The sequence below is a fragment of the Pinus tabuliformis genome, chromosome 3_1 (genome assembly GCF_031772625.1).
Source record: "Pinus tabuliformis cultivar Carrire ecotype Pingquan chromosome 3_1, CPIR1, whole genome shotgun sequence".
Lineage (NCBI taxonomy): Eukaryota > Viridiplantae > Streptophyta > Pinopsida > Pinales > Pinaceae > Pinus > Pinus tabuliformis.
In genome coordinates this window covers 679,053,578-679,066,841 of record NC_142301.1, presented here as the reverse complement: position 1 = coordinate 679,066,841, position 13,264 = coordinate 679,053,578, and positions in this window count along the sequence as shown.

Sequence of the window (13,264 nt, the reverse complement as noted above, 5' to 3'; positions counted from 1 at the left end):
GTTTTGTTTGCATGTTGTCGAGACCATTTCAAATTTGTCTTCGTCGAGTTAGAGTTGTAAATCCCCATGAAGAAGGGTGTATGAGGTTTTGTGTGGTGTTAGGGAGAAACTATAGGCCATGAGTAATCAATTATATGAAGGTTTGAGTCGTTTCAGCTTCCTAGAATCTGAAAAGATAAAGTTTTGGGGCACTACGAAAATATTTTACAACACCTACAATAAGAATTTTCCAAGATTGCGAGTTTGGGTTTTGAAGCCTAATTTGGCCTTCTCAGTGTATTATTTGATAAGTGAACCCAATAAGAGTTGGGTGAGGTAAATAAAAGGGCTGGAATACTTGAGAGAGATCTCTCATGGAACTTAGCAAAAAATATCCATTGTTATTTTGACCGCATATTTTAATTGATTTGTTGAAATTCGATTAAATGTATTTAAAAACAAAGTTGTGGGTGCTTGTGTATGAGTATCCTGGGTTATGGGTAGTCAGGGTAACCTCAACCTATCCCCATGTTGTTTAATCCATGTAATATAAACAAGATGAAGATAGAGTATCTATTCCCTTAGATACTAATCTAATAAACTGAATGCAATTTGTGGAAATTTAGGGAAAAAATGATTATAAAATGGTGTCTGATTCTTAGGATCAAGATATTATTTAAGAAGTGTTCAATCTAAGGAATGTTTTGTGTGAGAATGGGGTCTAAATTATTCGTAACTATAAAAGGCCCAAGTAATTGTAGAGCAAAGGAAATGTTTTAAATTCCTTAATGATTTCTATTGTAACTCACACCACAAAAATCTTTATTTTGCTCCACCCTTGGTCACTTGAGTTAAGGGCTAAGATATACAAGATATCCCCAACATAAACCTTCAACATAGGCCCAAGTAGTTACAAACATTTGTTAGATTTTTTAGGGTTGGCCAATGCTTAATGACTTGGATCTTGGCTGGGTCCACATGCACCCCATATTCATCCAATATTAGGGGAATTTTGAGGTAAAAAATGTGCCTAAAAGGAATTCACTAACACAATTAACTTTAAGAGAACCAATAGGATTCAAGAGGATGATGCCATCCCTAGGGGTAAATATTTTGGAGGGAAGAGAAGAAAACTAATTTTGTAATTGTATTTTCAGCTTATCTCCTTATAGGCTTACTCAAATGTCAAGTGTAGACACCCATAGGATATAAAATTTCATTTCATATCAAATGAGTATCCACTTTGCATACTTCTCAAAATAGCCACATTGAAAAAAATTGAAGATACATTAAATAAATGTGTTAAAGAAGTTTTTTTAATGAATTTTCAATTTTTTATATCGGTCTTCCTAGAAGTATGCAGAGAGGGTACTCATTGGGTGTGGAATTTAATTCTGGATCCAACTAGTGTATACACTTGACATTTGAGTAGCCCTATAAGGAGATAATTCAAAAATACAATTAAAAAGTAGTTTATATTCTTTTTCTTTAAAAATTCATAACTTTATTTTATTATTTTTATTTTTATTTTATTATTTTCCTTTGGAAGCTCATTTTCAACCTCAAAATTCAACCAATGAATGTATCCCAGATTATGTATATGTTTTATCATCAAATATACACATGAAAACAATATCATTAGCTCCAACCATATTCTTAAAGGTATGTTGTAGATGTGGAAAAGAAAGGAATTGAAAGAAATATTTTAGATTCAAACTTGCTATGAAAGGGATGGGATTTGATGATTTTCCTATAGAAGTGGAAACCTCCTTAAGCGACGGAGTAAATGTGTAATTGGAATATTTAAGTACACATGTAGGTCAAAGTTGTTTGACTCAAGGACATCATGTCATATGAATTCTCATAGGGAATCATTTTGCGAGTATGAAAGATATGATGATGGTGATGTTTTCCTATGGGATCAAATGAGAACTAGAATCATAGGAGGAGGAAAATTCAATTTGAAACCCATGGGTGGAAGGATTAGAACTCTCCCTAGTGTTTTAATTTTAGAGTTATGACAACTTGAATACATGAGAACCATTCATGCAAGGAAGGAAGAAATATGATTATAGAGATTTTGTTCAAGTATTTCACTGATACAAAATATTGTGATAGTTAGAAAACCCGTTTATTTAGAACAAAATATTTAGATAGATTTAGAAATAGAAATTAATAAAATATTATAGACTAAATCAAAATATAGCTGCTATGAATACTTTATTATATTTTTGAGAGGAAAATATTATTAGTAATGATTAAATATTTTTATTTATCAAGCAGTTAGATTAATTAACAAATCAAAATGATTTATGAATTACTTTGTGAAGATTAAGTCAGAGAAGATTTGAAATAATTATTAAATAATGGTTTAATAGTTACTTCATGAGAGAAAATAGGGGATAAATGTGGAATAATAAGTAAATAATGAGTTATTTAATTATTCCAGAGTGGTTGACTAAAAATTGGTTAGAAATAATCATTAAATAATTATTTAATAATTATTTAAAGAAAATAATAAATAATTAATGATTTATTTAATTAATCTCCACGGGTTTCTTCAATTTTAATGAGAAATAATTTAGGAAAATTGTTCACTAAATTATTTGCTAAGGGGAAAGTGGGTTTTAATATGTAAAAAACACATCCTACATAGTGTATTTTGATCAACCTAGTAGGAAATGGATAGGTGATCATTTTTTGGGTCATAACACTTATGTTGATTGGTTGTAGACCTTTGATGTTCCTCCCAACCATAGACCACATTGTTCATATTCTCTTTGTAACACCCTCCTCCTGCATCTACCCAAGAAACCGGTGAGCCGGGGTAAACATGCGACAAGAGGCCACTATGATAAGACTCAACCTCTTAGGTAACATTAAGGAAATGGAATCGATAAAACAAGACCTTACAGGCCTCCCTTAGGTGCTTCAGGACCACCCGGGAGCTAATCCACCACTCTAGGTGTGCAACCCTTGAGTTAACCTAGCATTTAAATTAACTAAACCTAAAATTTCTCCCATGATAAGGCATTCTTGTGACTAGAACCCTATAGTTGCACCCACAATGCCTACAAGGGAGAGACTAGAGTCTTTTTCAGCTAGTTTTGTGCCAAATATTGTGAGATTGAAGCCACTTTTTCATGGCTAGTCTCCAAACTAATTCCTAAAACTTAATGATACTTTCCAAGACAATAAATGACACCAAGGAAAATCCTTTAACATAAAACTTGAGCAATGGCTTGACCTAAATAAGCCTAACCATGATAGAAATTTTGTTAAACACTTAGTAAATATGCAACCTACATGTGTAAATAACATATCTAAGCATAAGGGCCTCATACTTATCTAAGATTCACCATGAAGCATTTTTTCCTTATAAATTTAACTACCATTCAATCCATTAAGTCATATATACATTGTTCATTCATTTACAAGTAAAAACATGATGAGAGCCATACATAACTGTTGTCAGAAAACATATACATAACCAACATAATAGGGATAGAAATATCAATGAAATCATAGCCATATACACCGCATATAGTCCATCATAATACTCATAGAAATAATAAGAGAAATAACTATTGATTAATGATGCAAAATCCAAACCTAGGATAGGACTTCCACATTCCACTCGCCCGTAGAATGGCTGAGCCAAATATATCATCAGCCATTCACCCTTGTGCCATATTCCAAGAATGAATGTGGGATCTCATAGAACACATCAATCAAAAACCATCCAGGGCTTCCATAGGCCATCTACCTCAACCCATCAAACAGTGATTCCACCTCATGGTCGGACATCACCAAAACCATCATCTGATCGGTCTTTCTCTCATCCTTTCAGGGGTCTAGAGTGTTTGTTCCAACTTGGCTCCCATCACAAGTAACTCAACCCACAACTAGTGTCGGCCTCTAAAGCGTTTGTCCAACCAAAGCTCCAAGACTAGTAACTCAACCCACAATTGTTGTCAGGCTTCTAGAGTGTTTGTCCAACCAAGGTTCTAGGACTAATAACTCAACCCAAGTTGTTACAGCGCTTCAAGAGCATTTGTCCAACCAAGGCTATAGGACTAGTAACTCAACCCAAACCATTATAGGGCTTCTAGAGTGTTTGTCCAACCAAGGCTTCTAGGAACTAATAACTCAATCCAAGCTAAGGAAACATGAGAACCAACCAAAAAAAAACAAGGAAATAAACACACAATATCCATGGCTATCTAGGAAATGGCAAGGCTAGGAAAATCAACAGTCAATCTAGACTATCGTCCTTGCCAGTGATAGATCATAACCAAGAAACCACATGCATGTGTCATGCATGCCAAAAATAGTGAGGAACATATACATGCAACTCGGAACCTGCAAGAAAAATTTTTGTAGCTTCTGATCCCAATGCCCTCTTGCACTTTCCTACACCTCCTTTTCCTTCTTGCTCCAAAAATTCAAGTATTCCGTGCACTCCAAGAGTGCTTCAAGAAAACTCTAAGTATCCAAGAGTATAAGAGAGAGAATAGAAGAGAACTCCACCAAAAACTATCAAAATCTTACCAACTGATCCTCAGAAGCATTTTAATGAATGAGGCCTCTATTTTCTTCATTTTCCTCCTCACATGCAATCTATGACCTTTCAGTTCCTTTTTCTCCTAATTTCCATTATTTTCATAAATAATTGCCAATTAATGCCTCATGCCTTTCCAAAACCTTAGTGATTCGGATTTCCAATTACCTTAGCCATAATAAACTAAATCAACACCCACTAGGATGTTTCTCCCACCATTCATCTTGGAATATGTGTCCCATCAACCACGGCCTTATGAATTTTTTACATGGAATTTTCTCCAAGTCTATTACATAACCCTTCCCCTTTAGGGGAACATCGTCCTCGGTGTTCAATGACACCTATAATCATTAAGACTGCTGAAAAAAACTTACTGCTCATGGAGCTTTATAACATAACTCATTGCAGTATTTACAATGGCCACTGCTGAAACATGATAAACATACCATTTACTGGAGCTTTATTACACATCTCATCACTATATTTACAATAACCACATATACACATACATATTTTCTTCCACCAACAAATAACCATATTATCTATGGAACTTTATAAATCTAGCTTGATACAATATTTACAATAATACACATATATGCACATTTGCTCAACTAGTAAATAAAAATGATACAATTCCCACATCCACAATAAGAGAATCCAAACCCGCACAAATCCACCCTCGAAATAATACTAGTATTCACCTCCTTCCCAAGAAGTCTGGAATCCACTGCTAAAGTCAAAGTTGCATCCAATGTCCAACACTATGATCCTGCGCCACTTGTCTTCTCAATGAATAGTTACTGGCTCATTTTCTGAGGGCGCACTTCCAATTCACATTTGATTCTGTCTAGAAATTCTAATGACCAAAACAAATCCATCCCTAATCTTCCCTCTTTTGCTACACAATCCCTTGGGAAATATGCTCAACCCCTTCTGTGGAGTCACTCACCTTCCAAGTTCCACTGGCACCCCCATCCGAGACAGTCCATCCCTTGGAAAGGCTTCCTCACATCGAAAGATACAAAACCAAGCCATATACCTGCCTCAAACCATCATACCAGTCATATCATGCTCATGGAAATCAATGGACATTATTAGGTACCATTGTCCCACAATGGCCCTGCTCCTGAAGTTCTTGACCAACATATTGATGCATTTTTCTATTCCTTTTGCTGACACTGCTAATTTTTGTAGTCAATTTCAACCACCCAACTGAGCATGTACATGCATTCCTGTACCAAGCACATAATTTACATTAGTTTTAAAATAAGTTGAAATAAATTCAAAACATACCTCATCGGTAGCTCATCAATAAGGTACACTTGCAATATTGTTTACTTCCTGTCACAACAAGTCAAACTATCATCTTTGACCAAATCGTCATGTATGAATATGTCACATTAGGTTGGCTCAAAACAAAACCATCATAGATCAAAATCATAACTCACATCTACCCATCATGAACCAGAATCATAAATCACATGTAATCATCATAGACTAGAATCATAAATAACATGCATAATTAAACTGAAATAAAATACTGATACTTATCCTTAGTCGATCCTTAGCTTCTACCTTGTCTTTATTCCGTACACACTCGGGATCGGTTGTAAGACCCGATAAACACCAATTTCCTTCTCCTCAACTATGTGCACACACATATGGTGTATATCCCACACATACAATGACACACGACATACCACACAATGCAATACATGGATCTACACCTGACATACAACACATACATCTCCACCTAGTGTACAACACAACATGATACATACTCCTACATCCAGTGTATGACACAACACAACATGTATACGTACACAATGTACATCACAAGACATACATTCTGCACACAACCTACAATGCCACAAAATGCATACACATACACCTGATATACAACAAAAATCATACATCTATATTTGATGTGTAATGCCACACAATACATGTACCCATAAAGAGTGCAACAAAATGAATACACATGTCATGATATGACGACTACACAATGCACATAGATAGTACTGCATGTACACAACACAACATGTACGCCATGCAAATAATACTACACATACACTAGTACCATATGTTCCACATGTACACAGTACCACCTGTACACCACAACCACTTGCACAACGTGTGTACCACATCACATGTACACGACACCACATGTACACAATGCCACATGCATTACATGTACAAAACACCACCTACACATAACACCACTTCAATAACATGTATACAACATGGCATGAACACAATGCCACTTGTTTAATCATGCGCACAACACCATATGTACATAGCACAACATGTACAACATACACACAACACCACATGTACATAGCATTGCATATCCAACATGTACATAGCATCTTTTGTGCACACCACTGCATATCCAACATGCGTAGAGCACCATATGCACACAACACTATTTCTACCATCTTGTAGATAATCATTGCATAACAACATATACACACACTATATACATACAACACTTCATGCACATAACATCACAGATCCAACATGTACAACATATACAACATATGCACAAGAATAGTACCTCACATCCAAAATCACATTGTCTCTACCAAGAAAGCTTTCTTCCATTGTCTTATCCATGCATGTCCCAACATGTCGTAGACCACACTGCTTTCATTTTGCTGATGCATCCCTCACAACTACTTGTCATAACATAAACATAGGTATAATACAAGCATGAAATATCAATTCATATCCACATGATAATGACCTCATATATTTTTCATGACTACTCTTCCAAATTGATTCCTTGTAAGACCAGGAACCTATTCATGTCATTTTCCTCCATAAGCAATCATTCCTCCACAAGAAGGATTCCTGATGACCCTGTCAGATAGTGACATAGATACATAGATACATATATGCATACACATAGACAAGCATTAGCATAAACAATCATGATCTTGTTAGGCAACAATATGAATACATACACATACATACGTATAAACATCAACATAAAATAATAATGATCTAGTTAGTCAATGACACACATACATACATGTATACACATATAGATATTAGCATAATCATGATCCCAACATAATTGCATAAGGTCAAGGTTAAGGGAAATTTTGTATTTGTTCATAGCATGCACAAGATTTAGAAAAATCATTCCCAAGATAGCTAAGGCACCTGAAAACTTAGATCCATTTACTTTACCCTTCCTGGTTACATTTCTCATGATTGTCCTGTCATCGTCCATTTACAATAATGGAACCAATCAATCCAATCGATTATCATAGTCTTACCTTCCTCTGCGCTTACTCATGCACAAGCTTCATCTAAGTCTTACATTACCTATTGGGTACCACACAGCTCTCCCCAATCACTATTAAATTTCCTCCTACCCCAACTATTTCCCAAGACACTTAAAACAATAAAGGAAAGGCTGAGAATAAAACAAGAAGAAAACCATGGAAAACCGACAACAATACGACACCACAAACAAAGTGCCATAATTAATCACCGAACACAATCAAAATCTCCATTCAAGTGCAACAATCACAAAATACCAAAATCATAAGACTAACAAAAAACACCATGACGCAATCCCCATGGCTCCCAAGGAATGCTCAACCTGAGCCTTCTTCAGAATTTCATGGTAGTTTCCTTTCCATGCAATCCCCTACATAATATTGCCATAAACACATAATTATCAATGCATAACTAAACATAATGACATACTAGTTAGCTTACCTTGTTGTTCCAAGCACATTTCTTGCAACTGAACACATCCACGCCATCTCTCATGGGACTCCAATTCCCTTAACAGATCCACCTACAACTAGAGACTGGATAATATACCTATCAAGTACATGTTCATGACTATAAGACATATCCACATAATGTGAGACAAAATCAAGGTTAAGAATACTTCCTATATGTGAGGCAATCATTCGTTTGGAATTAGGGTTTCCAAACATAGCCAAAGGAACTTTTTTCCAATTCATTCCTTTCACCCTTTTACCTTGTTACAATCGATGCTTATTATGTATTGTTACATCACCCAACTGTTACTTATATAAACATATCATCTATTACCTTTTCATACTAATACCAAGCATGTTTCTTGCATTTTTTCACCCATTTCAATCACACATTCCAAATATCAAGACAATCATATCTGTCAATTTGAAATCAACCTTTACAAACAATCATGTCATAATCCATATTCAAATCATAGTCATTAGACATAATGCTACAACTATCACCTACTATACTCAAGTACATATCAACTCTCCCAATAGATATGTTTGAATACAATCATCTCAAAACAACATCATTGGAACACATACTTGTATTATGCAACTCATCAAACATTCAACCAACTTGTAAACATACCATTTTATATAAATCAACTAGATGAGGCGAGGCTATCTTGTTTATACAATAAACCTAGTTAGCAATATATAAATTTACAACATGTGAACTTAAACATAAATAAGATCACGATATCCATAACACTAACTAACTAACATGTTCGCATCATAAACTCCTAGCATTTATCATTCATGCATAACAACCATGTGTGTAAAGTCATCACAAATATGTCAACTCATACCTAAATATCATAATCATATCCATCTGCATAGTCCAATCCAATTTAACATGATAAATATAACATGATCATCAAGTTATCTAACATAAAACAAAAATAGCAATGCATACAAGCACATGTTACTATCATTCATGACACATGTGCATGTGACTATACTAAACAACTATCATCTATCATGTATGTAACCATAACATCAAAAACATGTACATAAACCTAATGTATATAAACCTAATGCATATGACAATCCTTAACTTAGATACATGCATGTCAAACATACAATACATGTATGACGATCTGCTCTTGGCTCGAGGTCCAATGTTGCAGCTCCACTTTAACAATTTGCATCTCCTATTCTTTCACAGCCAACACATTAGCATCATAACAACCGGTAGCACCATAATAACCTAAATTTTCATACAATGACTTCACAAGGCATTTTTGACCTACTATTCATGCATAACTTTAACCAAGACTATACATGCATAACAACTACATATAGAGATATAACACATGAGTGAAAACTCATATACATGCCATTCTATCTAGACTTCAGTCATCAATGCATGACCATATCAACTACACAAACCATGACCTCATGCATGACAATAACAGCCACCTCACATGCATTTGATAACATGTGAACACTGACGTGCATAACAATGCATGACAAGGCATGACAAGGCATGCATGCGAATGGAACCCTATAGTCGCTCCCACAATGCCTGCAAGGGGGAGACTATAGTCCTTTTCAGCTGATCTAGGAGGATCTTGTCAATTCAGCATGAGCGAAGTCTTTAGTGGTTCAAAGTCGAAGTGATCTTCAAATGATCATGATCGATGAGTTCTTGAGCTTTATCAGCTTTGCCAGTGTTCTTCATTAGCATTCAATGTCCGGTATATTAAACTTCGACAATGATGTCAATGGTTGATATGGTTTTCATGGTGTTCGAAGGATATGTACCTAGTTGTTGACATATGGTTGTCATCAGTTTCAGCAAGGTTTGGTTGCTAGGGATGGAACAAGTTGTCTTGTGGGGATTTTATGTCACATTGTGACAATTGTTGTAAAAGGATTTCTCTTGTTCATTTGACAAAATCCAAAAGGATAAACTCTAAAGACTTCATATTAAAACCCTAATGTATAACATAAGTCCTAGCCCTAACACCTAAAAACCTAACCTATAAACTACACCATGTATGTAAATTCATTAAAACTATGCTACAAATCCTCTCGGGCCATAAAAATACATAACATTACACATAACACATATAAAAAACATTACAATGTATTTCATAGTCCCTAATCGCAACGTCCTAACCGTGTTGGAACTGTAGCTATGTTCACATGACTGGAAGGGTAATCGTCAAGGTAACCGTCACTGCATCGGAGCAACTCCAAAGCATAATTGTAGCTACATTCATGTGACATGCGAGGTAACAGTAACATGGTCATCATATAATTTGGTATCAGAGCAAGTTGCATTTGTAGAGTTTTTCCAGTGAATGTTAACCAAGTCTAAGTCACAAAGTGGAGAAGGAACACTCGAAGAGTTTGATCCAAAGATTGGAAAGCGAAGAATCGCTCATAATTTGACCATGACAGGATCCGATACAGGTGAAACTCCAGAAACTAAGATGAGCAAGGAACATTTTTAGCAAGCATTGTTGAGTATGCAGCAGATGTTGGGAGAACTCTACAAAGATAAGAAGGCGAGAGATGCAGCTTATTCTTCAAAGACATGATGGTTAATGCTCAACCAAATGCTATGTTTATCCATGGAAGCTCGAAACATAACCTTGAACTCTACAAATGTATCCTTTTACTCGTGGAGAAGGGGGAGAGTGGTTTTTAGAGTTTTGTATGTAGATTCTATAGGACATAGGCTATTTTTTTCAGTGTATGAGAGCATCCGAAGTCATAATTGGGAACTGTGATAGGCATTGGAAATCTAATTCAGAGAAATTTCTTGTGATAGTGAACAGAAGTGCCTTCATGTGCAATCAGTCTGGTTAATTTTCTATGCAATTGACCTCCTCGGATTCAATCCTAATAAAGTGGATGCCCATCTTGAAAGTGAACCCGAGGACATAGTCCATCAGGGACGAACTCTATAATCAATCTTGCTATCTGGTATTGTTGTGTTTTTCTTCTTATTACTTCTATTTACATGTTTCTTAATTTTCAATTTTGTCATCAATTCATTCCTTTTCAATAAGCTCTCATGGTTAAAGGACTTAAATTTAACATTCATTTCAATGATGGCATTAATCAATTCTACTTTGGTTTAAAATATGATCATTTCAGATCATATAATTTGGTATCAGAGCAGGTTGCATTTGTAGAATTTTTCCAGTGAATGTTAACTAGGTCTAAGTCGCAACATGGAGAAGAACACTCGAGGAGTTTGATCCAGAGATTGGAAAGCAAAGAGTCGCTCATAAGTCGACCATGACAGGATTTGATATAGGTGAAACTCCAGAAACTAAGATGAGCGAGGAACAATTTCAGCAAGTATGCTTGAGTATGTAGTAGATGTTGGGAGAACTCTATAAGGAGAAGAAGGAGATAGATGTATCTTCTTCTTCAAAGACATCGAAGAAGGACAAAGGTAAAGGTAAGGCTGATAAACATCCTACACCTCCATCATCTCCATCATCATCATCTTCTTATTCTAATTCTAGTTTAGAATCTGAAACAAAAAAGAAACCTAAGAAAACATCTCTTTTGAAACTTGATGTAAAATTTGAGTTACCTATTTATGATAGCGAAATGAATCCTGAAAAGTTAGATAACTAGATTAAGCAGTTAGAAGTGTATTGTCGTATTCAAAACATTTTTGAAAGCTCTTAGGAAAAGATTCTATCCTCTAGGATACATGCAACATGTGATTGGTAGCATTTGAGGGAAGCTAAAGGGCAGAGTGTTCAGGAGTTTACTCAGGAGTTCAGAAAGAAAGAATTGGCGCTTGGTATTTCATTGGATACATGTGAAACCTTATTAAAATACATTGGCAGTGTACATTCATATTTGCAACATACATTATTGATGTTTAATCCTCATGATTTTGATGAAGTGTGTGTTCAAGCCATACATATTGAATCAGGTGGTAGACCATTCAATTTTTCAACGCAATCATCTAAAGCATTGGAAATCAAGGATTCCAATGCCAACAAGAGGAATAACTATTCGAAGGGAATGAAATCAGTGACATCTCAGAAATCATCAAGTTATATAACATAAAACAAAAATAGCAATGCATACAAGCACAACTTACTATCATTCATGACACATGTGCATGTGACTATACTAATCAACTATCATCTATCATGTATGTAACCATAACATCAAAAACATGTACATAAACCTAATGTATATAAACCTAATGCATATGACAATCCTTAACTTACATACATGCATGTCAAACATACAATACCTGTATGATGATCTGCTCTAATTGCCTCGAGGTCCAATGTTACAACTCCACTTTAATGATTTGCATCTCCTATTCTTTCTAAGCCAACACATTAGCATCATAACAACCAATAGCACCATAATGACCTAAATTTGTGTACAATGACTTCACAAGGCATTTTTGACCTACTATTCATGCATAACTTTAACCAAGACTATACATGCATAACAACTACATATAGACATATAACACATGAGTGCAAAACCATATACACACCATTCTATATAGACTCCAGTCATCAATTCATGACCATATCAACTACACAAACCATTACCTCATGCATGACAACAATAACTACCTCATGTGCATTTGATAACATGTGAACACTAACATGCATAACAATGCATAATCAACCATATAAAGATGAGTACATGCTCCACGACAACACCTTAAACCTTCACATGGTGACATCACTACAACCATGATCAACACCATGCAAATTAAACAAGAACATAGACCACATGCATAAGGAACACATATGCAACCAACATGAAATAATAATCAACACTCGGCCCAAGGAGAGAGAAACCACGCTTTGATACCACTCTGTAACACCCTCCTCTAATATCTACCCAAGGAAATAGACAGTTGTGGTAAACATGCGACCAAAGGCTACTATGATAAGACTCAAACTCCTAGGTAGCCTTAAGGAAATGG